General features: G+C 42.5%; 1 protein-coding gene across 1 annotated transcript in view; it reads left to right on the top strand.

The window, feature by feature from the left end:
* Positions 1-8178: 8178 nt before the first annotated feature.
* FOCAD (focadhesin) overlaps positions 8179-23317 on the top strand; it is a 301972-nt gene continuing 286833 nt past the window's right edge. Inside the window, exon 1 of the mRNA XM_046023020.1 lies at positions 8179-8219. The gene's annotated coding sequence lies outside the window, so the exon portion shown is untranslated. The remainder of the gene's footprint in view (positions 8220-23317) is intronic.

Genomic DNA, 23317 nt, shown 5'->3' with positions numbered 1-23317 from the left:
ATGCACGGAGCAGAAAAGGCTTAGTTGAACACATTTACAGAGCTTGTGAAAATGTAGGTATTTACAGCCTGTAATTTATCACTGCGCTGTTCCTCAGCAGGTAATTTGCAGAAAGCATTTGAACTGGTTCTGCTTTTGACCCAGTAGTCTCCCCGGTGAACTTCATGTGCTCTCATGGACTTAAGGATCAACAGTTCTGTGAAATTTTGTCAAAGATAGGAGCTGGATATCCTAACTTGCCTGAACCCAAAGAGGTTTGATAGCTTAGTGGTGGTAAAGTTTTATTGCAGTTTTTGAACTCAGGGTTGAACATGAATGTTTTGGAATGAGAACTTCTTTCAGTCACTTTTATTAAACACTGAAAGGCCTTGGAAATTAGCTTTAGCTGCCGACTTGATCATGTGTCCCGATATAAAATTACAAGGCAAACAGTGCTTATATGTAAACGTTACACTCTGGTAAGTCATTTTAACAACAATTAAAGTTGCTTGAAATACAAGTGATGTCAAGCTGTTTAATATATTTCCTGTGCTATCAAGGCTGTTTTTGAAAAAAGCAAATCTCCAGGGTGCCTGGGTGCCTCAGTCAGTTAAATGGCTGCCTTCTGTTCAGGTCATCAGGGTTCAGGGTTCTGGGATTGGGCCCTACATCAGGCTCCCTGCTCAGTGGGGAGTCTGTTTCTCTCTCTCCCACTGCCCCTGCACCTACTTGCTTGATCTTTAAAAAAGTTAAAAAAACAAACAAACAAGAAACACATCTCCATTCCTACAAAAATCTGCAGAGGATATACTTTCTAAGCTCAAACTGCAGTTCCAATGGTATTTTTGGATCTCAGGGTAAATGGAAAGGAATTTTCCATATTTCAAAGTGCATTTAACTTTGCAATTGAGGATCTTCAATTGGAAGTGATTAATCTGCAATTAATGACATGGTAATTGGCAAATATCAAGAGAATCTAATAGGATTTTGTAAATTACTTCCAAGTGATAAATATGCTCAATTAAAATCATACTCTCATAGGCTGATATACGTACTTGGCCATTTCTGTGTGAAAAGATGCTCTCAAAGATGAAATGCATAAAGTCTCATAGATCAGCCTTCAGAGGTGAACATTTGCAACTGATTTTGGTGATAAGAGTACTAACTTTGAACTCCAATTTAATGAACTATTATCCCCTAGCAAAGAATTCTGTTCTTCTCCTTTAGTAGATCTATATTGGAAATGATTGTACTCAATTATTATACTTTATATTTCATCAATAAAAATTATGTGCAATTTTTTTTTCTTGTTTTTCAAGTTTCTATATAATGTCCTCAGTTTTGCCTTTTGAATCCCAAACCTAAAATATTTACTTTCTGGTTCATTATAGAAAAAATGTGTTGACCTCTGCTGCAGATTAATCACATTCCATCCACTGGGGCTGGGAACATTACAGAATCAAATAAAAAATGGGATTGTTTTAATATGGGAATTCCATTGAAATAATGTGTCTTGATATTAGCAAGGATTTGATGGTGTTACCAGGTGAATTGGGGAGACCCGGGGCCCAGAAGCCTCAATCCAGCCCATCCCAAAGATGTTGCCAAAGGTTCTGGGTCTCATCATAAGAAAGAATTCAATGACATACAACACAGTGGACAAGTGACACAGCAGGAAAGTTTATTAAAGTGAAAGTGTACTCTGGAGATGTGAAACTGGGTGGGGAGAGAAAGAGAAGAGGGAGAGTGAGTAAGTACATGTGTACAGTGCACGCGTGAGTGCACAGAGCCTGAGTGCAGGTGAGCTTCTGCTGTGCCCTGAGGTTTGGGATACTTTTATTGATAGTTGTTAACACGGGATTGGAATAGTAATTACTTGGTGTGGGGAATTCTTGAAAACAGGGATTTATGCCTTTTCCACTTTGGTTGGGTTTCTGGCCAACTTTGTCGGCCATCTTGGGCCTGTTGAGGTTGATCTGGCTTCTTCTGACTTTCTCAATAGCTGGCCATGACTTCCTCTTTGTGGGCCTCCAGATACCTGATAAAGCCTTACTAATTGCCTACTCGAACAATAGTGTCTGACAAGGAAGAAAAGTGATTGGTGGTAGTCAGTAGAGATACACGGTCACATCATCCCTATCATCCCAGCTGACATGGAGCAAACTCCCAGCTATGTGAATGAGGCCATCCTAGACCAGCCAAGCTGCCAGCTAACTGCAGACATACAAGTAATTTCAGGAGGGACCCGCAAAGCCAGCCTATAATATCAAGTAAGTTGCCTTGGCAACTTACACAATTCTGAGAAGAAATAGACATCTGTGATTTTAAAGCCACTAAGTTCTGGGGTGGTTTGTTACACAGCAGAAGCTGATGTTATGGCTCACTGAGGTAAATGTGCTGGATATCATCTATTTGCCCCTTTACTGTTCCCCAGAAGGCTGACCTATATGAGTTGTGTGAGGTTCCCTTGCTTCAGAAGATCCAGAAGGAGAAATGAGAATGACAGAGGTTATGGGATAAATTCGTGGGCTCTCTCCCTGTTGGGTCACTGTGGATTGATTGACTGTGTTCCTTGACCAACGGTCCCAGTTCCTGTCAGTAAGTCCCACAGCCTTCTCCACGTTTGTTAACTCCTTCCCCCCTCGCTCTTTGAAGTACAAGGGTGATTTTGGAGCCCCCATATTACTGAGTCTTCCTTGTTACCTCTTTATTTCTTGACCACACCTTTAGGCCCTTACTGAAGTCTCTTTCAAGGACCTGGGCCGATAGAGTGGGACTTATCCAGAAGGTAACATCTTGGCAGACTTGAGTGATTCAATGGAGTGAGTTGGGAAGGTATCCTGCAGCAGCAAGGGGGGTAGGGTGATGGGAGTAAAATGAGCGGGGGGAGGAATGTGGAAAGCAAGGTCAAAGACGGAACTGGTGTGCGTGTGGAAGGACATGGTACAGGAGAGGCACATCATGTATGGGCTTGTTGGCTTTTGTAAGGAATTTGGCTTCTGCTCTGAAAGAAATGGGAAGCCATTAGAGCCATATACTCACATCTAATTAAATCGAACGGCATTACCTTCTGTTAATATGTCGACAGTGGAGCCGGGCGACTCCATTTTCAATTTCTCCTCCCAGTTTCGTGCCTGCTGATGAATGCGTGGGTGTGTTAAGCTAGCCCAGCATGCTTGGGCCTGAGTTCAAGGCTTTGTGCCTCTCCTGATGCTGTGGGTTACGTGACCTTCCCTTACAGTACAGGATTCGGACTACAGTGTCTTTCTTTGTTAGCATATTCTTTTCAGTTCAGTTAATGATTTGGGAGTGGACACATTCTTCTTACTCTCTTTCTTTTGTTGTTGTTAAAGTCAATAGGCCCTTCTATACTGACTTCAAAAAGTGTACTTATCTAAAGGTTCTGGTACAATAGAGAACTGCCTAACTATTTCAGGGGAAATAATACACAAAGGTTAACAGAGGAATGCTGTCTGCCTGCTTACCTCTTAAAGACAGTGGTTTGTCTGGGATAGTTAAAAGGCAAAGAGTTCATTTGCATTTATATTTTAAGCCTTTCCAGAAAAATAATGTACAGATTTGAAGCCCGTTTTAATCCTTCAATTGAAAATTCCATCTGTCCTGGGGCTTTTGGTATTAAATCTAGATCAGCCTCTGTGGGTACGGGGTGAATGAGGTTGACCCTTATCCCCTTGCTCCTGTGAGGGTCCTCCCTCTCCCTGCCCTTTCTCAAAAAATCTCCCCTCAGTGAAACACTTGCATAGGGCTCCAAAAATTCCTATCAGATGTGGCCTACTCAATCAAGCAGACCTTCTTAGGTCTTACCTCAATCAAAATGTAACTGCCGGTAGTAGCTGTATTCCCTCAGGCCCCATTTTTTTGCTTTCAGCTCAGAAGGAAACCAATCTACTTAGCTAATCTGATTAATTAAGCAGGCAGGAGCCTTTTCCTCCCCACTAACAACACAGCTGGCCTATCGGAACCTGTTCTAATCTTTGTTGTCTAACCTTGACCTTGGTTTCTTTTTTAAGTTTGTAACTATCACTTAAAACAATTTCTAGCCCTGGACACAAAATGGGCTGTTTTGGGGGGTACCCAGGAGAAAGAGGACTAGACTTTGTTCCTCCGGAATCTTAGTTTCCCTCTCTGTACATTAACAATAAGGGTTAAACGAAATCCATAAAAGATCAAAAAATTTTGAGAAACAACATAGGGCTTTAAGATCATTAAAAAGCCCCAACAAATATAATCTATTCATTATTTCATACAAGAGAACATTACCACCACCACCACAGCATAATTTCAGAAAAAGGACAATTCTTTAAATTGAATCTATTTTTATGAAAATTCAATTCACGTCCTTATTTATCTGTTTTTCATCTCAGCACTTGTTAGTGAAAACTTTGTCATAGGCTAGCAGCTTCTGAGACCTCTTCTAGTTCTAGAAGTCTGTACCTCTAAAACAAAAAACAAATCTATACCTCTAGTCTTGCCCAAGTAAATCTGACTTGGCCTCCAGAATGAGCTGGCTTCCTGAGGCTCTGATTGTGTCTTTCATCCTCACTCATAGCTAGCACAGTTCCTGGGATAGATGAAATAATTTAAAGTTTGAAATGATCCCTGCTGAACTATACTCATCTGTGGAAGGAGTATATCCTAGAGGTAGCGTAGAGTATATCTCAGAAGGGGGTGAGGTGTACTTCCAGCCTAGTCTAAGATTAGGTTGGTCCTAGGCTCTAGAATTAACAACCTAAGTCTTTCATTCCAGCCACAAATTTGAATCTAAATTTTCTTTCTTTCTTTCTTTTTCTGTTTATCCATTTGACAGAGAGAGAGAGAGAGAGAGGCAGACAGAAGCACAAACGGGGAGTGGCAGAAAGGAGAGGGAGAAGCAGGCTCCTACTGAGCAGGGAACCCAAAGCAGGGCTCAGTCTCAGGACTACAGGATCATGATCTGAGCCGAGGGCAGATGCTTAAATGACTGAGCCACTTAGGTGCCTGAATCTGAAGTTTCAAAAGTGAAAAACCACAGGGGCACCTAGCTGGCTTAGTTGGTAGAGTATGAGACTCTTCAACTTGGGTTTGTGAGTTTAAGTCCCATGTTGGGCATAGAGCTTATTTAAAAAAAAAAAAAAAGTGAAAAATCACAGAGTAAACAGCACTCTTCAAAAAGACATCTCCCCTTGTACTCCTAAAAGTCACCCCTTCTATAACAGAGGCAGTAAAGTTATTTATTTATTTATTTTTTAAAAAAGATTTTATTTATTTATTTGACAGATCACAAGTAGGCAGAGAGGCAGGCAGAGAGAGAAGGGAGGAAGCAGGCTCCCCACTGAGCAGAGAGCCCGATGCGGGGCTTGATCCCAGGACCCTGAGATTATGACCTGAGCCGAAGGCAGAGGCTTTAACCACTGAGCCACCCAGGTGCCCCAGTAAAGTTGTTTATTGAGAGCCAGGGCGCCTGGATTCAAATTTTGGTTTTGCCACTAACGAGGTACATGTACTTGGTCAAGATGCTTCCCATTCTGTGCCTAAGATTCCTTACTTAGAAATGTGGGTAATAATAAGCTTCATAACTTGTTTTCTTGATTAAGTGTGTTGATTACTTAGAACAGTGGTATTAATATAGTTAAGTGTACAATTAAAATTTTGACTAATGTGTCTCAAGAAATGGAGATAGTAGAGCTTTTTAGTTGTATTTATTCATGAGAGAGAGTGTGCACGAGTAGGGTAAAGGGCAGGGGGAAGGAGAGAAGGAGAAGCAGACTCCCTGCTTAGCGTGGAGCCCAAAATCAGGCATTTAACCAACTGAGCCACTCAGATGCCCTTTAAGTTTTGTTGTTGTTTTTTTTTAATTTTTTTAAAAGATTTTATTTACTTATTTGACAGACAGAGATCAAAAGTAGGCAGAGAGGCAGGCAGAGAGAGAGAGGAAGAAGCAGGCTCCCTGCAGAGCAGAGAGCCCGGTGTGGGGCTCGATCCCAGGACTCTGGGATCATGACCTGAGCCAGAGGCAGAGGCTTTAACCCACTGAGCCGCCGAGGCGCCCCCCGCTTTAAGGTTTTTAAAAGTAATCGCTCTACCCAATGTTGGGCTTGAACTCATGACCCTGAGATTAAGAGTTGCAGGCTCTACCTACTGAGTCAGCCAAGTACCCCCAAGGGAATAGAAGATGAATTTTAAAAAAGAATTAAAATGGTCCTAAAAGAAGTTCTGCTGCATTTAGAATTATGAATACCGAAGGGGACTATGATCTGTGAAAATTAATTCAGGAAAACTTCGCTATACTGGACTTGAGATGCTTGAAGGGGAAGCTGGTAGGAAAAGTTATACCCCTTAATGGCAATTACAGACCCAACAGAAGAATCTTCAACAGGACAGGATCATCAATTACAGGCTCCAATAGGGAAAGATGTATCTTTGCATTTCCTACAAGAAATTGACTACCCCTGAAACTCAGCCAAGGAGAAACCAACATCACTCAGAACTCTTGCTTTTCTCCAATGGGCTTTCATTCAAAACAACCCCTCTCAACTTCATTCTTCTTCTCCATAGAAAAATATTCCTCTTCTTTGTTGGACTTGCCTATGATTTTGCTGTAGCTCGATTGTCCTTGATTGCCATTCTCTGCTATTCCTGTTTAAACCTACCTTTTGCTGGTAAAATTTAACTGGCAGTTTATTTTTAAGGTTAACACATCAAATTCCATAAAATCAAGAAGGCCATTATAAACCTTAGAATACTACTTTCTCTCAAAGGATAACAGAGAGTGAATATATACATAGGTTCAAAATTAATTTAGATAAATTCCTACAGAATGAATGGACAATAGGTTATTGAGGGAGCTGAAATGGCCTGTGGCATATAATTATTTTTCTAAAGTGGAGTATAGGGAGCCAAATCCTTTCTACAAATGAGAAGTAGAACTCTTGTCAGCATATTAAAATGACTTTGGGGGGCGCCTGGGTGGCTCAGTGGTTTAAGCTGCTGCCTTCAGCTCAGGTCATGATCTCGGGGTCCTGGGATCGAGTCCCGCGTCGGGCTCTCTGCTTGGCGGGGAGCCTGCTTCCTCCTCTCTCTCTCTCTCTCTCTGCCTGCCTCTCTCCCTACTTGTGATCTCTATCTGTCAAATAAATAAATAAAAAATCTTAAAAAAAAATAAAATAAAATGACTTTGGAAACTTAAGAGTACCAATGCCAAGGACTCACAGCAGAGCTACTAAATTGAGAATCTCTAGAGATGGAGCCCAGGGACCAGTATTTTTTAAAAAGCTCCCCACTTCTATATATACGTACTTCTAAAGATATACCAGTTTGGAAACGGCTGGATAAGTCAAGTTCTCTAGAGCGACGTGTCTTTACTCTCGTATATAATTTTTACACAACTAGAATTCCATTCCTTTTTTACTTGCTCATTTTTTTTTTCTTTCTGCTGTCTCCTTTAGCTTCGGTTTTACTGTGACCCGTACTTTACAGTTTTCCTATGGAAATGAGTGTTTGTGCACAGGTGGACACGCAATAAGTATTAGTCCAAAAAAAAAAAAAAAGAAGTAACAATGATGTGTGCCTGCTGTCCCCAGATTAACTGAGCAGAAATATCCAGGCTATAACGTCCTGTAGGACTATCCAATAGGTGGATGTACCAGTGTAGGTAGCATTGAGAGCTGCAGTGTGTTCTGTATTGGCCAAAGAAGTAAAAGTACGAAGCAGCAACTACAAGGGGCAAGGGGAAGAACGAAGTGGCAGGTCGGCTGTCTGCATTACATTTTCTGAATCCTTAACGTTATCGGGATTATTGTTTTCTGGGCAACAAAATCTCCAAAGAAGAACCAAGAAGCTGCTTTGCATCGCCAAAAGCTGCAGAAGGGCAGGCTGGCAAGCACGCCGCACTGGCATCCCCAAACAAGTTCCTTCAATCGGCTGTCTCGTGGGCTAATCCCCACTGCGGTGCAACTCGACAACCCCCACCTGCGCGTGCCTCTTTTCCTGCCCCCGGGTCCCTGCAGAGAAGCGCTCAGCACTGCACGCCACCCTCCAGCCGCAGTGCGCGGCCTTGGCCTCGGCCGTGCGCGCGCGCGAAAGCAGAGAGGGGCGGGCCGAAGCCGGAGGAGGCGGGGCACACGCTTGCAGTCTGCAGTCCATTGGTTCTCTCACCGTAGTCCCCGCCCCCAGGCGTTCGAGACGGCGGGGCGGGCCACGTCAGGCAGCCGGCTCGGGGCTGAGCTTGTGGCAGAAGGGAGGTAAGCGATGCGGGGTGGCAGGCGGCGAGCTGCGGGCCGCTGTCCCCTGGTTTGAGGCCGCTGGATCGCATTCGCCTGTGGCCTGTTTCAGCTTGGCGTGGAGGGCGGCTGAGGCCCTGCGGGCCTAGGGCTGTGCTGGGAAAGCCGGAAGGGGAGCATGTGGTGGCAGGGCCGCACTGTGGCGTGGGTGGCCAGGAATGGGATAGGTCTTGCTCTTTGCCCGCGTCCTGTCCTGTCTGGGCTCTGAACTGCAGGACGAGGCCTTCTGCGTAGAACCGCTCCGCGATGCCGGGTGGGGCCGGCTCCCGTGCCTGCGGTGGGGCTCAGCGGGATCTTGACTCGGAAACAGATCAGCGCGATCCTTGCATATTAACCTGCAGCAGGTTGCAGTTCCTCCACTCTTCCCTGACCTGTTCTCTAGTTAAAAGGAGTGCAGGAGATTCCGGGCCGGTTTCTGGCTGGCTGGGGAGACGGTCTTCTTACCAGTGACTCACTCAGATCTTGTCCACTTTAATGCAAAGGCTTATGGGTGAGCAGGGCCTGTTTTCAGACTTCTCGGTTCTCTGGCTCTATCCTCCCTTGCGGGCATTACCTGAAAAAAATGGCATCTATGTATGAATGTATGTTTTGAAACACCTGCAACAGCTCTGCGGAGATTTGCAGAGACCTGATTGTTGTTTCACATAGGAGTTGTTTGTTGAGTTTTAATTTCAGCTACGGCATCATCATGATCCTCCAGTTTAGCTCCGAAATTGGAGCTTCTAAAATCAGTGAAGTCATCCTATCAGGTACCATGCAATCATTCATTCATCCATTCAACAAACTTTTTGGATGAATTCCTTGATGGTCAGGGTCTTAGGTCAGAAACTAAAATGGGCATTCCCTGCCCTTTCTCTCATTTTATCTGCCAGTTTTATTGTCTAGATTTGAGATGTAATTTTGTTGTTGTTAGTGATGGTTCAATTTCAGGTTCCAGATTTAGGTACAGAAGCTTTTGATTCTATATCATAATATAGAGCTGTTCTGACACCTCATTCGGTTTTTCTTACTTTCACCTCTAGTAAGCTTCAGACCATGATGACCAGAGGTTTTATAATTCTGCTAACTAACTGTAGAATGAAAGACCCCAGGTCTCAGGTGCCTATATGTAAAGTGAAGGGATAGGATTAGAAGTGTTCCGTATCTTTTAGATATTCAAGAAGAGGGAGGGCAATTGGCATGTTTACTGAGCTGGGTTAACAGTTGGGAAGTGACCGTTTTAAAAACAGTGTGTATCATGATTATATGTTTTAATCTTTCTGAATCTGTCCACATGTCTCTTTGACTAGCAAGCAAGTGCATATTTACAATTTTGATTTACATTCAGTTCCTGCATACAAAGCACTATGACTCATCTAAATTTGGAAATGTAATAATCCAAAGCTTTTTGGTGTTATGTTTAAAGGTATGATGTAAAAACAATTGAGGGCACCTGGGTGGCTCCGTTTGTTAAGCGTCCCATGGTTGTCTTGGCTCAGGTCATGGTGCTCTGTGCCGAGCCTGCTTGAGATTCTCTCCCCCTTGCATTGCCCCTCCCCCACACGTGCTCGTGGTCTCTTGCTCTTTCTAAAAGAAATAAATCTTTAAAAAATTGGGTAAGTATACAATTTTCAAACTATTTTGAGTTGCAGTGGTAGGTTAGTCATAGCCAAAATCTCTGCCTTGGTTATCATGCTTATACTTTGGTAAAATGTTAGGTAGTTACCATCACCTGGCTAATACCTATCAATATCATGTCTAAGTTAGCATTTATTTTATCAAACTAAAATTTACTGGATTTCAATTGACTGCTACTTCCACTTGAGAAAGTGGAATACTCATGGTTATTGATAACCATAACTAAATCATTAGTTTGAGAATGAAAATGTCCATAGAGATATGCTAATAGCTTTTCTTTTCTTTCTTTCTTTCTTTTTTTATTTTTATTTATTTTTTATTTATTTTTTAAAGATTTTATTTATTTGACAGAGAGAGATCACAAGTAGACAGAGAGGCAGGCAGAGAGAGGGAGAGGGAAGCAGGCTCGCTGCCGAGCAGAGAGCCCGATGCGGGACTCGATCCCAGGACCCTGAGATCATGACCCGAGCCAAAGGCAGCGGCTTAACCCACTGAGCCACCCAGGCGCCCTCTTTCTTTTTTTTTAGATTTTATTTATTTATGTGAAAGAGAGAGAGCCAGCAGGAGCAGGGGGAGGGGCAATGGGAGATGGAGAAGCAGACTCACTGCTGAGCATGGGCTGGATCCCAAGACCCTGAGATCAGGGTTTGAGCTGAAGTCAGATGTTTAACCATCTGAGCTACCCAGGCACCCAGTAACAATAGTTTTTCACTTGCTGTTTGGTTGATGGGACTTGCAAATAAATTGTTTGGCCTTCCTGCGGGTGTAAAATAATTTCTAAAATACTTCTGAGGCATAATATTCATATTCATATCATTTTTGGATGTTACCCACACGTTATTGAATCGTTTATGTCACAATTAAGGGTTCGGAAAGTTTAAGGAAATACAGCTTTCCAAAATTTTGCTTTTGCTGTACCTTTCTAGTTCTAGAGATGGACCAGATCGAGATGGGAAGACTGAAGAGAAATGCAAAAACTGAGGGAGAAAAATCCAAGAGGAGGCTTTTTTTTTTTTAATTGGAGGAGAAAAAACACAATGAAAAATACAGTTATAACTATATTTAGAAGAAAAGTAAGGAACTAATAGTGTCAGGCTTATTGGTAGGTCTGTAGCATAACTTGATTTTTTTTTAATTGAAATATAATTGGCATACAGTATCCCTATTAGATTCAGGGGCATATCATAGTGATTTGATATTTTTATACGTTATAAAATCCCTGTAAGTCTAGTTATCATCTGTCACCATAGAAAATTCTTAAAATCTTATTCGCTGTATTCCCTAGGCTGTACTTTACATCCCCATGACTTACTGATTATATAGCTGGACTTTTGTACCTCTTAATCCCTTTCACTTATTTTGTGTGCCTTCCAGATACTATCCCCTCTGGTAACTGACTGTTTGTTTACTGTATCTATGACTTTGTTTCTGTTTTGTTTATTTGTCTTGTTTTTCGGATTCCACATATAGGTGAAATCATATAGTGTCTTTCTCTGTCTGACTTGTTTCACTTAGCAAAATACCCTCTAGGTTGGTCCATGTCGCAAATGGCAAGATTTCGTTTTTTTTATGGCTGACTAGTACTCCTGTGTGTGTGTGTGTGTGTGTGTAAATGTACCACATCCTGTTTATCCATTCATCTATCAATGGACATCTATTAATGGTTCTTAAAAAAAGAAACCCAGTGTGATAATTTAAACTTTGATCACATTACATGTGGGTAATACATTTTTTTTTTTAGGAGATGAGAAATCTATATTGTGTGTGTATATACATGAATATATGTTTTTAACTTGTATTTAAGTAATCTCTATAGCCAACGTGGGGCAGGAGCTCATGACCCTGAGATCGAGTTGCAGGCCAGGAAACCCAATATTGTATATTTTTTAAGAAGTGCTGCAGGTCTAGAGATGAGTAGTATAATAAAACATGGTATAGTTATGTAAGTATAAGTCTGTGATTCATAATTCATGATAAATTGGATCGAGGTAGCGTATACTTTTTTTTTCATAAGATTTTATTTGTTTATTTGAGAGAGAGGGCAGAGAGAGAGAGTACCAGTGAGCACAAGCAGGGGGAGTGACAGAGTGAGAGGGAGAAGCAGGCTCTTCATTGAATAAGGAGCCCAACACGGAGTTTGATCCCAGGATTCTGAGATCACAATCCAAGCTGAAGGCAGATACTTAACCAACTGAGCCACCCAGGTGCCCTACTCTGTATACTATCTCCACATGATAGGAAACAAGATTTGCTAAGGACAAAGGATGTTTATCAGTTTTTCTCCCATTTAAATTGAAACAAACTTTCAAGCAATGTGAAAGATTCCATCTATTTTCAAACAACAGATTGAACATTGTTGTTTTTATAACTTGGATCCCCAAGGCACTCCTGGCTTCATAATTTTTTATCCTATTTCAAGTCACATTGCATTTCTGATTTTGAAATTTTGTTAAATTTATATTTGCTTTCGTTCAGTTAGAATTATTTTAGTTTTTATATTTTGAAGATGTTTAAAAGCTTTGATATTAAATACCATACAGTTTTCCATTGTTCATGATGGGAAAACATTTCTTTAGGCCCAAGGAATTTGAAAATTCAAGCTGCATAGATAGTCAGTTGTTATTATTATTTATTTATAGAGATTTATCTTTTCATTTGCCTGGGGAACCAATGAAGCAACCAGGCTTCTAAACTGGAGATTTCAGTTCTTTTCAGTGCATTAAACTGTATCTTTGAACCTCATTTTGGTCAAACAAATGACTGTATGCTAATTTGGCTGATAAGCATGTTGAAAAAATGTTAAAATTGTGAATGTTGTAATTGTAGTTTTGTTAAGTTTTCTGGCTGCCAGGGTGTACTTTTGTCTCTTTAAAAATCTTTTCCTTTGGCTTAGCTGCTCTCAGAATTTTTTTTTTTTTTAAAGATTTTATTTATTTATTTGACAGAGAGAAATCACAAGAGAGGCAGGCAGAGAGAGAGGAAGGGAAGCAGGCTCTCCGTTGAGCAGAGAGCCCGATGTGGGACTCGATCCCAGGACCCTGAGATCATGACCTGAGCTGAAGGCAGCGGCTTAACCCACTGAGCCACCCAGGCGCCCTCAGAATTTTTTAAAAACAGATTTTATTTATTTATTTGAGAGAGAGAGAAAGAGAGACAGAGAGACAGCAAGTGCCCACAGGAAGTGGGGAGGGGCAGAGGGAGAGGGAGAAGCAGACTCCCGGCGAGCAGGGAGCTGCCTGCAGGGCTCCATCCCAGGACCCTGTGATCACAACCTGAGCAGAAGACAGATGCTTAATGGATTGAGCCACCCAGATGCCCTGACTTTCAGAATTTACTGTAAGTTTTACTCTATTTAACCATCATTGAACAGGTTGGTTTAGATAATGAAACCATTAGGTTTTAGTATATATTAGGACATGGGGAGGGAGTGGAGGAAACTTTGTATTAAAATTTGAATTCTTGAAACCTGTAAGTAAATTGAATTTTAAGAGTCATAGATACTAAATACTGTATTTTTTTTTTTTTTCATTCAATAAATAGTATCTGCTCTGGTCCAGGCCCTAACTTTCCTTTGAGGAACTTACACTATTGAATGGAAGCCCTGGAGAAGGCCAAAATACAAAGAAATAAATTATTATAGTTGGATGCATGCATAGAGTACTGTGGGGACAGAGTAAAACTGTATGTGTCTCAGATTTCAGGGGATTCAGAGAAGGCTTTTTGTTGGAGTGTTTGCTTGAACCGAATTTTGACAGCAAGTAGAAGTTAGTTGGTGAGGATGGAGGATAAGGCATTCTAGGCACAAGAAAGACATGAGGCCAAATCACCGGATGCAAGACAAAACAGATTCTTAATGTATTAAGGGGAGGACAGAGAGATGAGGTTGAATATGTAACCAAAGGGCCCACAATGAAAGGCCCTCTTTCTTACTGTGTTAAATGTTTTGAACTTGATCCTTGAGGCTGTGGTGATCTATGGGTAAGAGATTTTAAGTTGAAGATCAGTTTCATGTGGCAAGGTGAGGAATGAATTGTGGTGGAGTAAGGCCTATTTGATAAAGCTCCAAATTAGCAGTAGGGCTTGAGAGAATAGGATGGATCCAAGATAATGTCAAGATGATGAAACTGGTGTCCAGTTTGATATGTGGGTTGAGGAAAAGGTGGAGTCAAGATGCTTCCCAACTTTATGACATCCCACAATAGGAATCCCATGTGGGTTAGTGGGTGACTAAGATCAGTCTTGGATATGCCTTTGGGTCACACAGTTGGTACTATTCTGTGGGTAACTAGCTGCACTGGTCTGGGGATGAGAACAGGATTTTTTTTTTTTAAAGAGTTATTTATTTATTTTAGAGAACGTGTGAGATCAGGGGTTGGGAGAGAGGAAGAGGGAGAGAGAGAATCTTGAGTGGACTCCTCGCTGAGCGTGGAGCCTGACTCGGGGCTTGATCCCATGACCCTGAGATTATGACCTGAGCTGAGATCAAGAGTCCCGTGCTTAACGAGCTGAGCAACTGAAGCACCTAGAGGAGAGGATTTTTTTTTTTTTAAGATTTTATTTATTTACTTGAAAAACAGAGATCACAAGTAGGCAGAGAGGCAGGTAGAGAGAGAGAGAGAGGAGGAAGCAGGCTCCTCACGGAGCAGAGAGCCTCATTTGGGGCTTGATCCCAGGACCCTGGGATCATGACCTGAGTTGAAGGCAGAGGCTTTAACCCACTGAGCCGCCCAGGTGTCCCCAGAGGAGAGGATTTTATGCAGTATAGAGATTAGGATGTTCTTAGCATGTAGGTGATAGTTGAAACAGGGTGTGTATGGCTGTAGATAACCTAAGTGAGAGTTTCTAGAATAAGAAAGAATAAAACAGGGATGCCTGAGTGGCTCAGTTGGTTAAGTGACTGCCTTTGGCTCAGGTCCTGGGATGGAGTCCCATGTCTGGACCTCTGCTCAGCAGAGAGCCTGCTTCTGCTTCTCCTTCTGCCTTGCCGCCCCCCCTCCCCCATGCCCCCACCCCCACCCCCATGTCAAACAAATAAATAAATAGATAAAATCTTAAAAGACAAAAAACAAGAGAAACTCTGGGAAGCACCATCACTAAGGAAGATGGTCCAGTGAAAAAGAATGAGAGGGAACAGCCTAATGGACATTGGAGCTCTAGAAGACAAGGAGGTAGGGAATTTTAGGGGAGAATGGAAGAGAGAGCTCACTAGAGGTTTTAGGAAGGTCTACCAGATAGGCAAGAATCATCAGTTTAGGGGTGCCTAGGTGGCTCAGTCAGTTAAGTGTCTGACTCTTGATTTCCACTCAGGTCATGATCTCAGGGTCCTGGGATAAAGCCTCAGTCGGGTTCTGTGCTCAGAAGGGAGTCTGCTGGAGGATTCTCTTGCTCTCCTTCTGTCCCTCCCCAATCCAAGCTCTCTCTCAAGTAAATAAATCTTAACAAAAATTATCATTGGTTTGTAATTTTACTAGCTTGTATAATTGTGTGACTTTCTGTAGCAAAAGTCAGTAGGTCCAAAGATTTTGAATAGTTGGAATGATCCAGTATTTGTTTTTTTTTTCTTTTTCTTTTTTTTTTTTTTAAGATTTATTTATTTGACAGACAGAGACCACAAGTAGGCAGAGAGGCAGGCAGAGAGAGAGAGAGGAGGAAGCAGGCTCCCAGCCAAGCAGAGAGCCCGATGCGGGGCTCGATCCCAGGACCCTGGGATCATGACCTGAGCTGAAGGCAGAAGCTTTAACCCGCTGAGCCACCCAGGCGCCCCCAGTATTTGTTTTTTACTTTTTGATTTTGTTTTGTACTTATGGTAGGAATGCTTTTGAGCTCAAAGGATTAGCAAAACAATGGTTGAAGTGATGGAATGTGAGGTTTGGACCCCTTGGAGGTGGGAACCAAGCAGGAGGAGGCTGAAAGAGTGAAAGCAAGTAATTGGTTCTGGGGTTCTTGGCTGGCCCAGTCAGAAGAGCATGCAACTCTTCATCTCAGGGTCATGAGTTCAAGCTGGACGTTAGGTGTAGAGATTACTAAAAAGATAAATAAACTGAACAAATAATTGGTTCAAGAGATTAGATTAGAAGTCTGGGCAAAGTGAATATGTAAGTGTATGTAGGCATAAGGTAGATAGCTGGTAGAATATTCTGGATTCAGAGAAGAATATTGGAGTTTAAAGTTTTAGGGTGCTAATGGAATGTAGGGTTTGGCCATGGATGTAGATTGCTAAAATGGAGGTGACAAGGAGATATTCAAGAGCAGTGAGACTGGTGTGTTGGATGAATCACTCACCTTGGACATGGACCTCAGAAGATCTTGGTACCCAGAGTGGAGAGGTAGACAATGGTTTCTGAGGTTTTAGATCAAAGATAGTAGTTATCAGTATATATGGGAAATGAAGATATTGGGTGGCATGCCCTCAGAAGTATGGGGGTAAATGGTAAAGAAATGTTCTTCTGGGCCTTGGAGCTTGGAAGGATGATTAGCTTTCACTGAAGTGGCCACTCTGAAGTGGCAGAGTATAGTTTTCATTAGACCTAAGAAGTAGGGGGACACCTAATGAAGATGCTGAGCATCTAATAAGAAAGTTTGGTGACCATGGTATCAGATTGCAAGAGGTGAGGACTGGTTAGTGTTTACTGAAGAGGAAGGCCGATGAGGAAGAGGTTAGTCTAGACTTGGGTGTGAGTAAGGCTGAAGCATATGAAAATTTTGGAGTTACAGATAGTTTGCATGTCAAGTTTGGATGAAGCTTGTCAGCTTTCACCCATCAAATTATACTAGTTTCTGTTTGTTAGTAGGACAGCAGATAGAGTTCTGTTTTTGTTTTTTTTTTCTTAAAAGATTTTTATTTATTTATTTCACAGGCAGAGATCACAAGTCAGACAGAGGTCACAAGTAAGACAGAGATCACAAGTAGGCAGAGAGGCAGGCAGAGATAGAGGGGGAAGCAGGCTCCCTGCCAAGCAGAGAGCCAGATGCGCGCCTCGATTCCAGGACCCTGGGATCATGACCCAAGCCGAAGGCAGACGCTTAACTCACTGAGCCACCCAGGTGCCCCTAGAGTTCTCTTTTAAATTTAAGAATAATCTGTCACCAGTGAATGTTTGTTATTTGTCAGAGGAGAGGCAATGGCCTTTTTGCTTTTTGGACTTCTTTTTGAACTTTGGACTTCCAAAATACTTTCATCACATGGGCTGGCTCTCATGTATTATTAGTGGTAGGTGGGCATACCTGTGTTTTCCTGTGATTTCCCTCCTATTATTTTAGGACTTGAGTCACACTGAAGAGTTTCTCTCTCTCTTTTTTTTAATACTTTATTTATGGGGCACCTGGGTGGCTCAGTTGATTAAGCAACTGCCTTCGGCTCAGGTCATGGTCCCGGAGTCCTGGGATCAAGTCCCACTTTGGGCTCCCAGCTCCATGGAGAGTCTGCTTCTCCCTTTGACCTTCTCCCCTCTCATGTTCTCTCTTACACACACACGCACACACACACACACACACACACACACACTCTCTCTCTCTCTCTCTCATAAATAAATAAATAAATCTTTAAAAAAAAAAAAGACTTTATTTCTTTGACAGAGACACTGTGTGAGAGGGAACACAAACAGGGGGAGTGGGAGAGGGAGATGCAGGCCTCCCTCTGAGCAGGGATGCCGAGGTGGGATTTGATCCCAAGACCCTGGGATCATGACCTGAGCTGAAGGCAGAGGCTTAATGACTGAGCCCCCAACTCCCCACTACTGAGTCTCTTTGTTTCAAGGACCGCTCCTCACTCATGCATAATAAGATCGTATTCTTTTCACCTACTCAAGGATTTGGCTCCAGTAGCTCTCTCTCCTGCAAGATTGCATTTCCCTCATTACTAGATTATTCCCTTCAGTATGTAAACATGTGATTATTTCTCCTATCTTAAAATAATTACGTTTTGGGGCACCTCGGTGGCTCAGTTGTTAAGCATCTGCCTTTGGCTCAGGTCATGATCCCAGCATCCTGGGATCCAGCCCTGCATTTGGCTCACTGCTCTGGGGAAAGCCAGCTTCTCCCTCTCCCACTTCTCCTGCTTGTGTTCTATCTCTCTCTCTGTCAAATAAATAAATAAAATCTTTTTTTTTTTTAAAGATTTTTATTTTATTTATTTGACAGACAGAGATTACAAGTAGACAGAGAGGCAGGCAGAGAGAGAGGGGGAAGCAGGCTCCCTGCCGAGCAGAGAGCCCGATGCGGGGCTCGATCCCAGGACCCTTGGACCATGACCTGAGCTGAAGGCAGAGGCTTTAACCCACTGAGCCACCCAGGCGCCCCAATAAATAAAATCTTTTTAAAAAATTTTAAAATAATTACCTTTTGATGGGGGTGCCTGAGTGGCTCGGTTGGTTAAGCATCCGAGTCTTGACCTCAGCTTAGGTCTTGGTTTCTGGGCCATGAGTTCAAGTCCCACATTGGGCTCCAAGCTGGGTGTAGAGCCTACTAAAAAACAGTAATAGTAATTACCTTTTGAAGCCCCGTGCTGGCTCAGAAGATAAAGCATACAGCTCTTGATCTTGGGGTTATAAATAAGTTTGAGTCCCACGTTGGGTGTAGAGTTTATTTAAAAATAAAATCTTTAGGGGCACCTGGGTGGCTCAGTGGGTTAAGCCTCTGCCTTCGGCTTCGGTCATGATCCCAGGGTCCTGGGATCAAGCCCTACATCGGGCTCTCTGCTCAGCAGGGAGCCTGCTTCCTCCTCTCTCTCTGCCTGCCTCTCTGCCTACTTGTGATCTCTGTCTGTCAAATAAATAAATAAAATCTTAAAAAAAAATCTTTAAAGGGTTGGGGGGCTGACTCAGTTGGAGGAGAATGTGACTTTTCTATTTATTGTTTTTAAATCTTTAAAGTTATTTATTTATTTTTAGATTTTACTTATTTATTTGTCAGAGAGATAGAGTACAGGCAGGCAGGGTGGCAAGTAGAGGCAGAGGGAGAAACACGCTCCCTGCGGAGCAAGGAGCCCTATGTGGGACTCGATCCCAGGACCCCGAGATCATGACCTGAACCGAAGGCAGCTGCTTAATCTACTGAGCCACCCAGGAATCCTTTTTTTTTAAAAAAGATTTTAGTTACCCGTTGTCAGAGAGAGAGGGAGAGCACAAGCAGGGGGGAATGGCAGGTCGAGGTTGTAACCGGCTCCTCACTGAGCAGGAAGCCCGATGTGGAACTTGATCCCTGGACTGTGGGATTGCGACCCAAGCTGAAGGCAGATACTTAACCCACTGACTCACCCAGGCATCCCTGAGCATGTGACTTTTGATCTCAGGGTTGTGAGTTTGAGCCTTGGTTGGGTTTAGAGATTACTTAAATAAAAACTTAAAAATATAAAATCTTTAAAAACAAAATTTCCGGGCGCCTGGGTGGCTCAGTGGGTTAGGCCACTGCCTTCGGCTCAGGTCATGATCTCAGGGTCCTGGGATCGAGTCCCGCATCAGGCTCTCTGCTCAGCAGCGAGCCTGCTTCCCTTCCTCTCTCTCTGCCTGCCTCTCTGCCTACTTGTGATCTGCGTCTGTCAAATAAATAAATAAAATCTTTAAAAACAAAATTTCCTGTCTTTACCCCATTTCCTCCTTACCCCACTGCACAATTTCTGTTTTCCACTTTATGGCAAAGCTTATACTTATGTGTCCATTAATTTTCTTCTCATTCTTCCTCAGACCCTCTCTACTTCGCTTCCCTCACCACCCTGAAAAAATGTCCTCTTCTTAAGTGACTAATGACTTTCATCATGCTGAATCCAAAGGTCTGTTTTTCTGTCCTCATCTCTTACCTGGCCAATCAGCATTTCCACCCCAATTTTCTTGAGATATAATTGACCCATGACATTGTGAAAGTTTAAGCTATGGAGTGTGTAGATTTGATACATTTGTAAATTGCAAAATCGTTACCACCATGACTAGCTGCCCCCTTTAGCCTGTTATATAATTACCATTTCCTATCAGCATTTTTTGAAACTATTGATTTTGTTCTGCTTCTTGAAACATTTTCTTCCCATATTTCTCAAAGGTGCCACAATTTCTAGTCTTTCTTTTTACTGACTGCCCCCTTTGAGGTCCCTTACTGGTTCTTTCTTACCTCTCTGACCTCTTAACATTAGAATGCTGCTGGGCTCGGTCATTAGACCTCACAGTCCCTCAATCGTATCTTAAATCAGTCTTAAAATACTGGTAGTACTCTGTTAGCTGCTCAATTTATATTTTTAGCCTGGACTTCATCCTTTGAAATCCAGACTCTGCGTATCTGGATACCTACTCAGCATTTCTGTTTGGATGACCAGTAGAAATCTCAAACTTAGCTCCTGATTTCTGCCCTGTACCTGCTTCATCTGTGGTCTTCCTCATCTCAGTTCATGGAAACTCCTTCATTTCTATGACTCTTCTCTTTCACAATCCACACGTAAACTATTAGGAAAGCCTGTTGGCTGTACCTTCAGGATGTCTAGAATCTGAGTACTTCTCACTTGCTGCTCTCAGTCTGTGTGTGTGATGTTTTAATAGCCTCTATATTGGTTAGCTGTTATGACCCGCCTTCAAAATCTAGTGTGGTAAAGCCACCATCATTTTTTAGCTTGTGATTCTGGGGTTTGGCAGTTTGGGTTGGGTTTGAGGTGGGGGAGGGGGCACTTCTTTTGTTAGTCTCGCCTGGGCTCCCTCATGTAGCAAATGGGGACTAGGTTTGGAGGCTTTGTCTGGGATGACGTTTCTCTGCTGCATGGGCTTCCAGGAAGCAGCCCCATGCTACTTTTTTTTTTTTTTTTAAGATTTTATTTATTTATTTGACAGAGAGAGATCACAAGTAGGCAGAGAGGCAGGCAGAGAGAGAGGGGAAAGCAGGCTCTCTGCCAAGCAAAGAGCCCAATGTGGGGCTCCATCCCAGGACCCTGGGATCATGACCGAAGCCGAAGGCAGAGGCTTAACCCATTAAGCCACCCAGGCGCCCCTGCCCCATGCTTCTTAACATGGTGGTCTAATGGAGGAAGCAAGAAAGCAAGAGGAAGCAGCATGGCATTGGAACTAAAAGCCCACAAAGTCACTTCCTTTGCTGCTGATTAAAGCAGTCACAAGGAAGCCCAGATTATGAGGGGGAGCAATGAAGCCACTTTGTAAAGAAATGTGCATACAGGAGTTGGGAAGACTTTGGGGGCATTTTTTGCAATCTACTGTAGTCTTCTAATTGCTCTTTTCTCTCTTTGCCCCTGAAATATTGTCAGCAGAATACCCAAAGTGATTATTTTTAAAACACCATAAAGATTTCTCCTCTTGGGATGCTTGGGTGGCTCAGTCAGTTAAGTGTCTGCCTTCAGCTCAGGTGATGATCCCAGGGTCCTGGGATGAGTACTGATTTGGGCTCCTCGCTCTGCAGGGAGCCTGCTTCTCCTTCTCCCTCTGCCTGGCAGCTCCCCCTGCTGTGCTCATGCTCTCTCTCTGACCCCCCCCAACCCCAAAAATAGATATCTCCTCTCATCACTTTTCCAGAACTCTCTAATGGCTTACAAAAGTAAAAGGCAAAGTCTTTGCAGTGGTCTTTGAGGGCTGCCGCCATCTGACTCCTTTGTTGCTTCCCTGACTTCATTTCCAGCTATTCTGCCCTCAGTCATTAAACCTGCTCTATTAGCCTCGTTGCTGTTCCTCAGACCTTAAGGATACATTCTCCCACCACCGTGGTTTTTGTATTGCTACTCCTTCTGCCTGGAATCCTTTTCTTAGAGACAGGACTCCTTTACTTCAGTTGAATCTTTGCTTATGTGTGAGCTTCTCACTGACCATTCTTTGTCTGTCTCCCTTTCCTGCTTTACTTTTGTGTATAGACCTTATAAGATGCTGTATCATTACTGTTTTCCTTGTTTTTGTTTTGCTTCTGTTAGGAATGTAATCCCTCATAAAGGTAGGAACTTTTGTTTTTTATTTCTTTTTTTTTAAATTTTATTTATTAGAGAGGTGATAAAGAGAGGGAGAGAGAGTGCATGGTGGGGGAGGGAGAGGGAGAATCAGACTCCCCACTGAGCAGGGAATCCAGTGTGGGGCTCGATCCCAGGACCCCAGGATCCTGACCTGAGCTGAAGGCAGATGCTTAATCCACTGAGCCACCTGGGTACCTCAAGATAGGGATGTTTGTATCTCCAGTACTTAAGACAGCATCTGACACAAGGTAGCATCTAGTAAATATTTGTCAAATGAATGAAATGTAGGTTTTTGTTACTGAACTTTTTTCAGGTATCTGGGTGTCTCTTCCATGTTTTTATGGAAGAGCTCTTAAAACAGATTCTGGCTATTACCTGAGGAAATTTGTGGCCTCTTCTTGCAAGTATGTATGTATGTTTGTATGTATGTATTTTTGCAAGTACTTTTGTGATCCTGTTTTTTTTTTTTTTTTTTTAAGATTTTATTTATTTATTTATTTGACAGCGAGAGAGATTACAAGTAGGCAGAGAGGCAGGCAGAGAGAGAGAGAGAGGGAAGCAGGCTCCTTGCCGAGCAGAGAGCCTGATGCGGGACTCGATCCCAGGACCCTGAGATCATGACCCGAGCCGAAGGCAGCGGCTTAACCCACTGAGCCACCCAGGCGCCCCGTGATCCTGTTTTTTTTAGAGCCAAATTGTTTTTCCACATCCAAGCTCTTTATTCTTTGGAAGATGAGTGTCCTGTTCTCAAATCAGCTGCACAGAATACCTGTTTTTTTTTTTTTTTTAGATTTTATTTATTTATTTATTTATTTGATAGGCAGAGATCACAAGTAGGCAGAGAGGCTGACGGAGGGGGAGCTGAGCGGAGAGCCTGATGTGGGGCTCGATCCCAGGGATCATGATCTGAACCGAAGGCAGAGACTTAACCCACTGAGCCACCCTGGCGCCCCCAGAATACCTGTTCTTTAGGTATTTTCTAGCTGCCTCTTCACTTTGAGTTGTAAATCATAACATTTTTGTTCAAAGTGAAGCTGAAACTTTATATGTGAAAGGGACAGTCTGAGATAGAAAATTTTCAAACCTTTTCTTGAACTCTTGGACCTTTTTCTTTTGATATCTTCAGGAAAAAGAGGTATTTTTTCAGTCAAAACAGAGTTACGTTAAATTCTAATTTATAACATAGTCTTAAATCGTTCTGACCCATGAAACATGAGCATAACCTTTGAAATTAGTGATTATGAATGAAAATGATAATCTCTTAAGTGCCTCAGCCTCCAACTTATTTTTGTATTTTGGTTTTGTTGCATATTGTCAAGGAAATCTTCATTCATATTGATTGGCCGTTGCAAGCAATAATAATCTTTTTTCTCTTCAGTTTATTGTAATCTTACAGTCTCTGGTTACCTAGTTTTCCTGTGGAAAATTTGAACACACACATAAATAGGGACTATAATAAATGAACTTAAATAAAATTAATGTTTTGTTGATCTTGTTTTGTATCTCTAACATTTTTCCT

This window comes from Meles meles, chromosome 11 (assembly GCF_922984935.1).
Source record: "Meles meles chromosome 11, mMelMel3.1 paternal haplotype, whole genome shotgun sequence".
Classification (NCBI taxonomy): Eukaryota; Metazoa; Chordata; class Mammalia; order Carnivora; family Mustelidae; genus Meles; species Meles meles.
The sequence above is the reverse complement of the archived record's forward strand: the minus strand, read 5'-3'. Positions and strand labels throughout refer to the sequence as shown.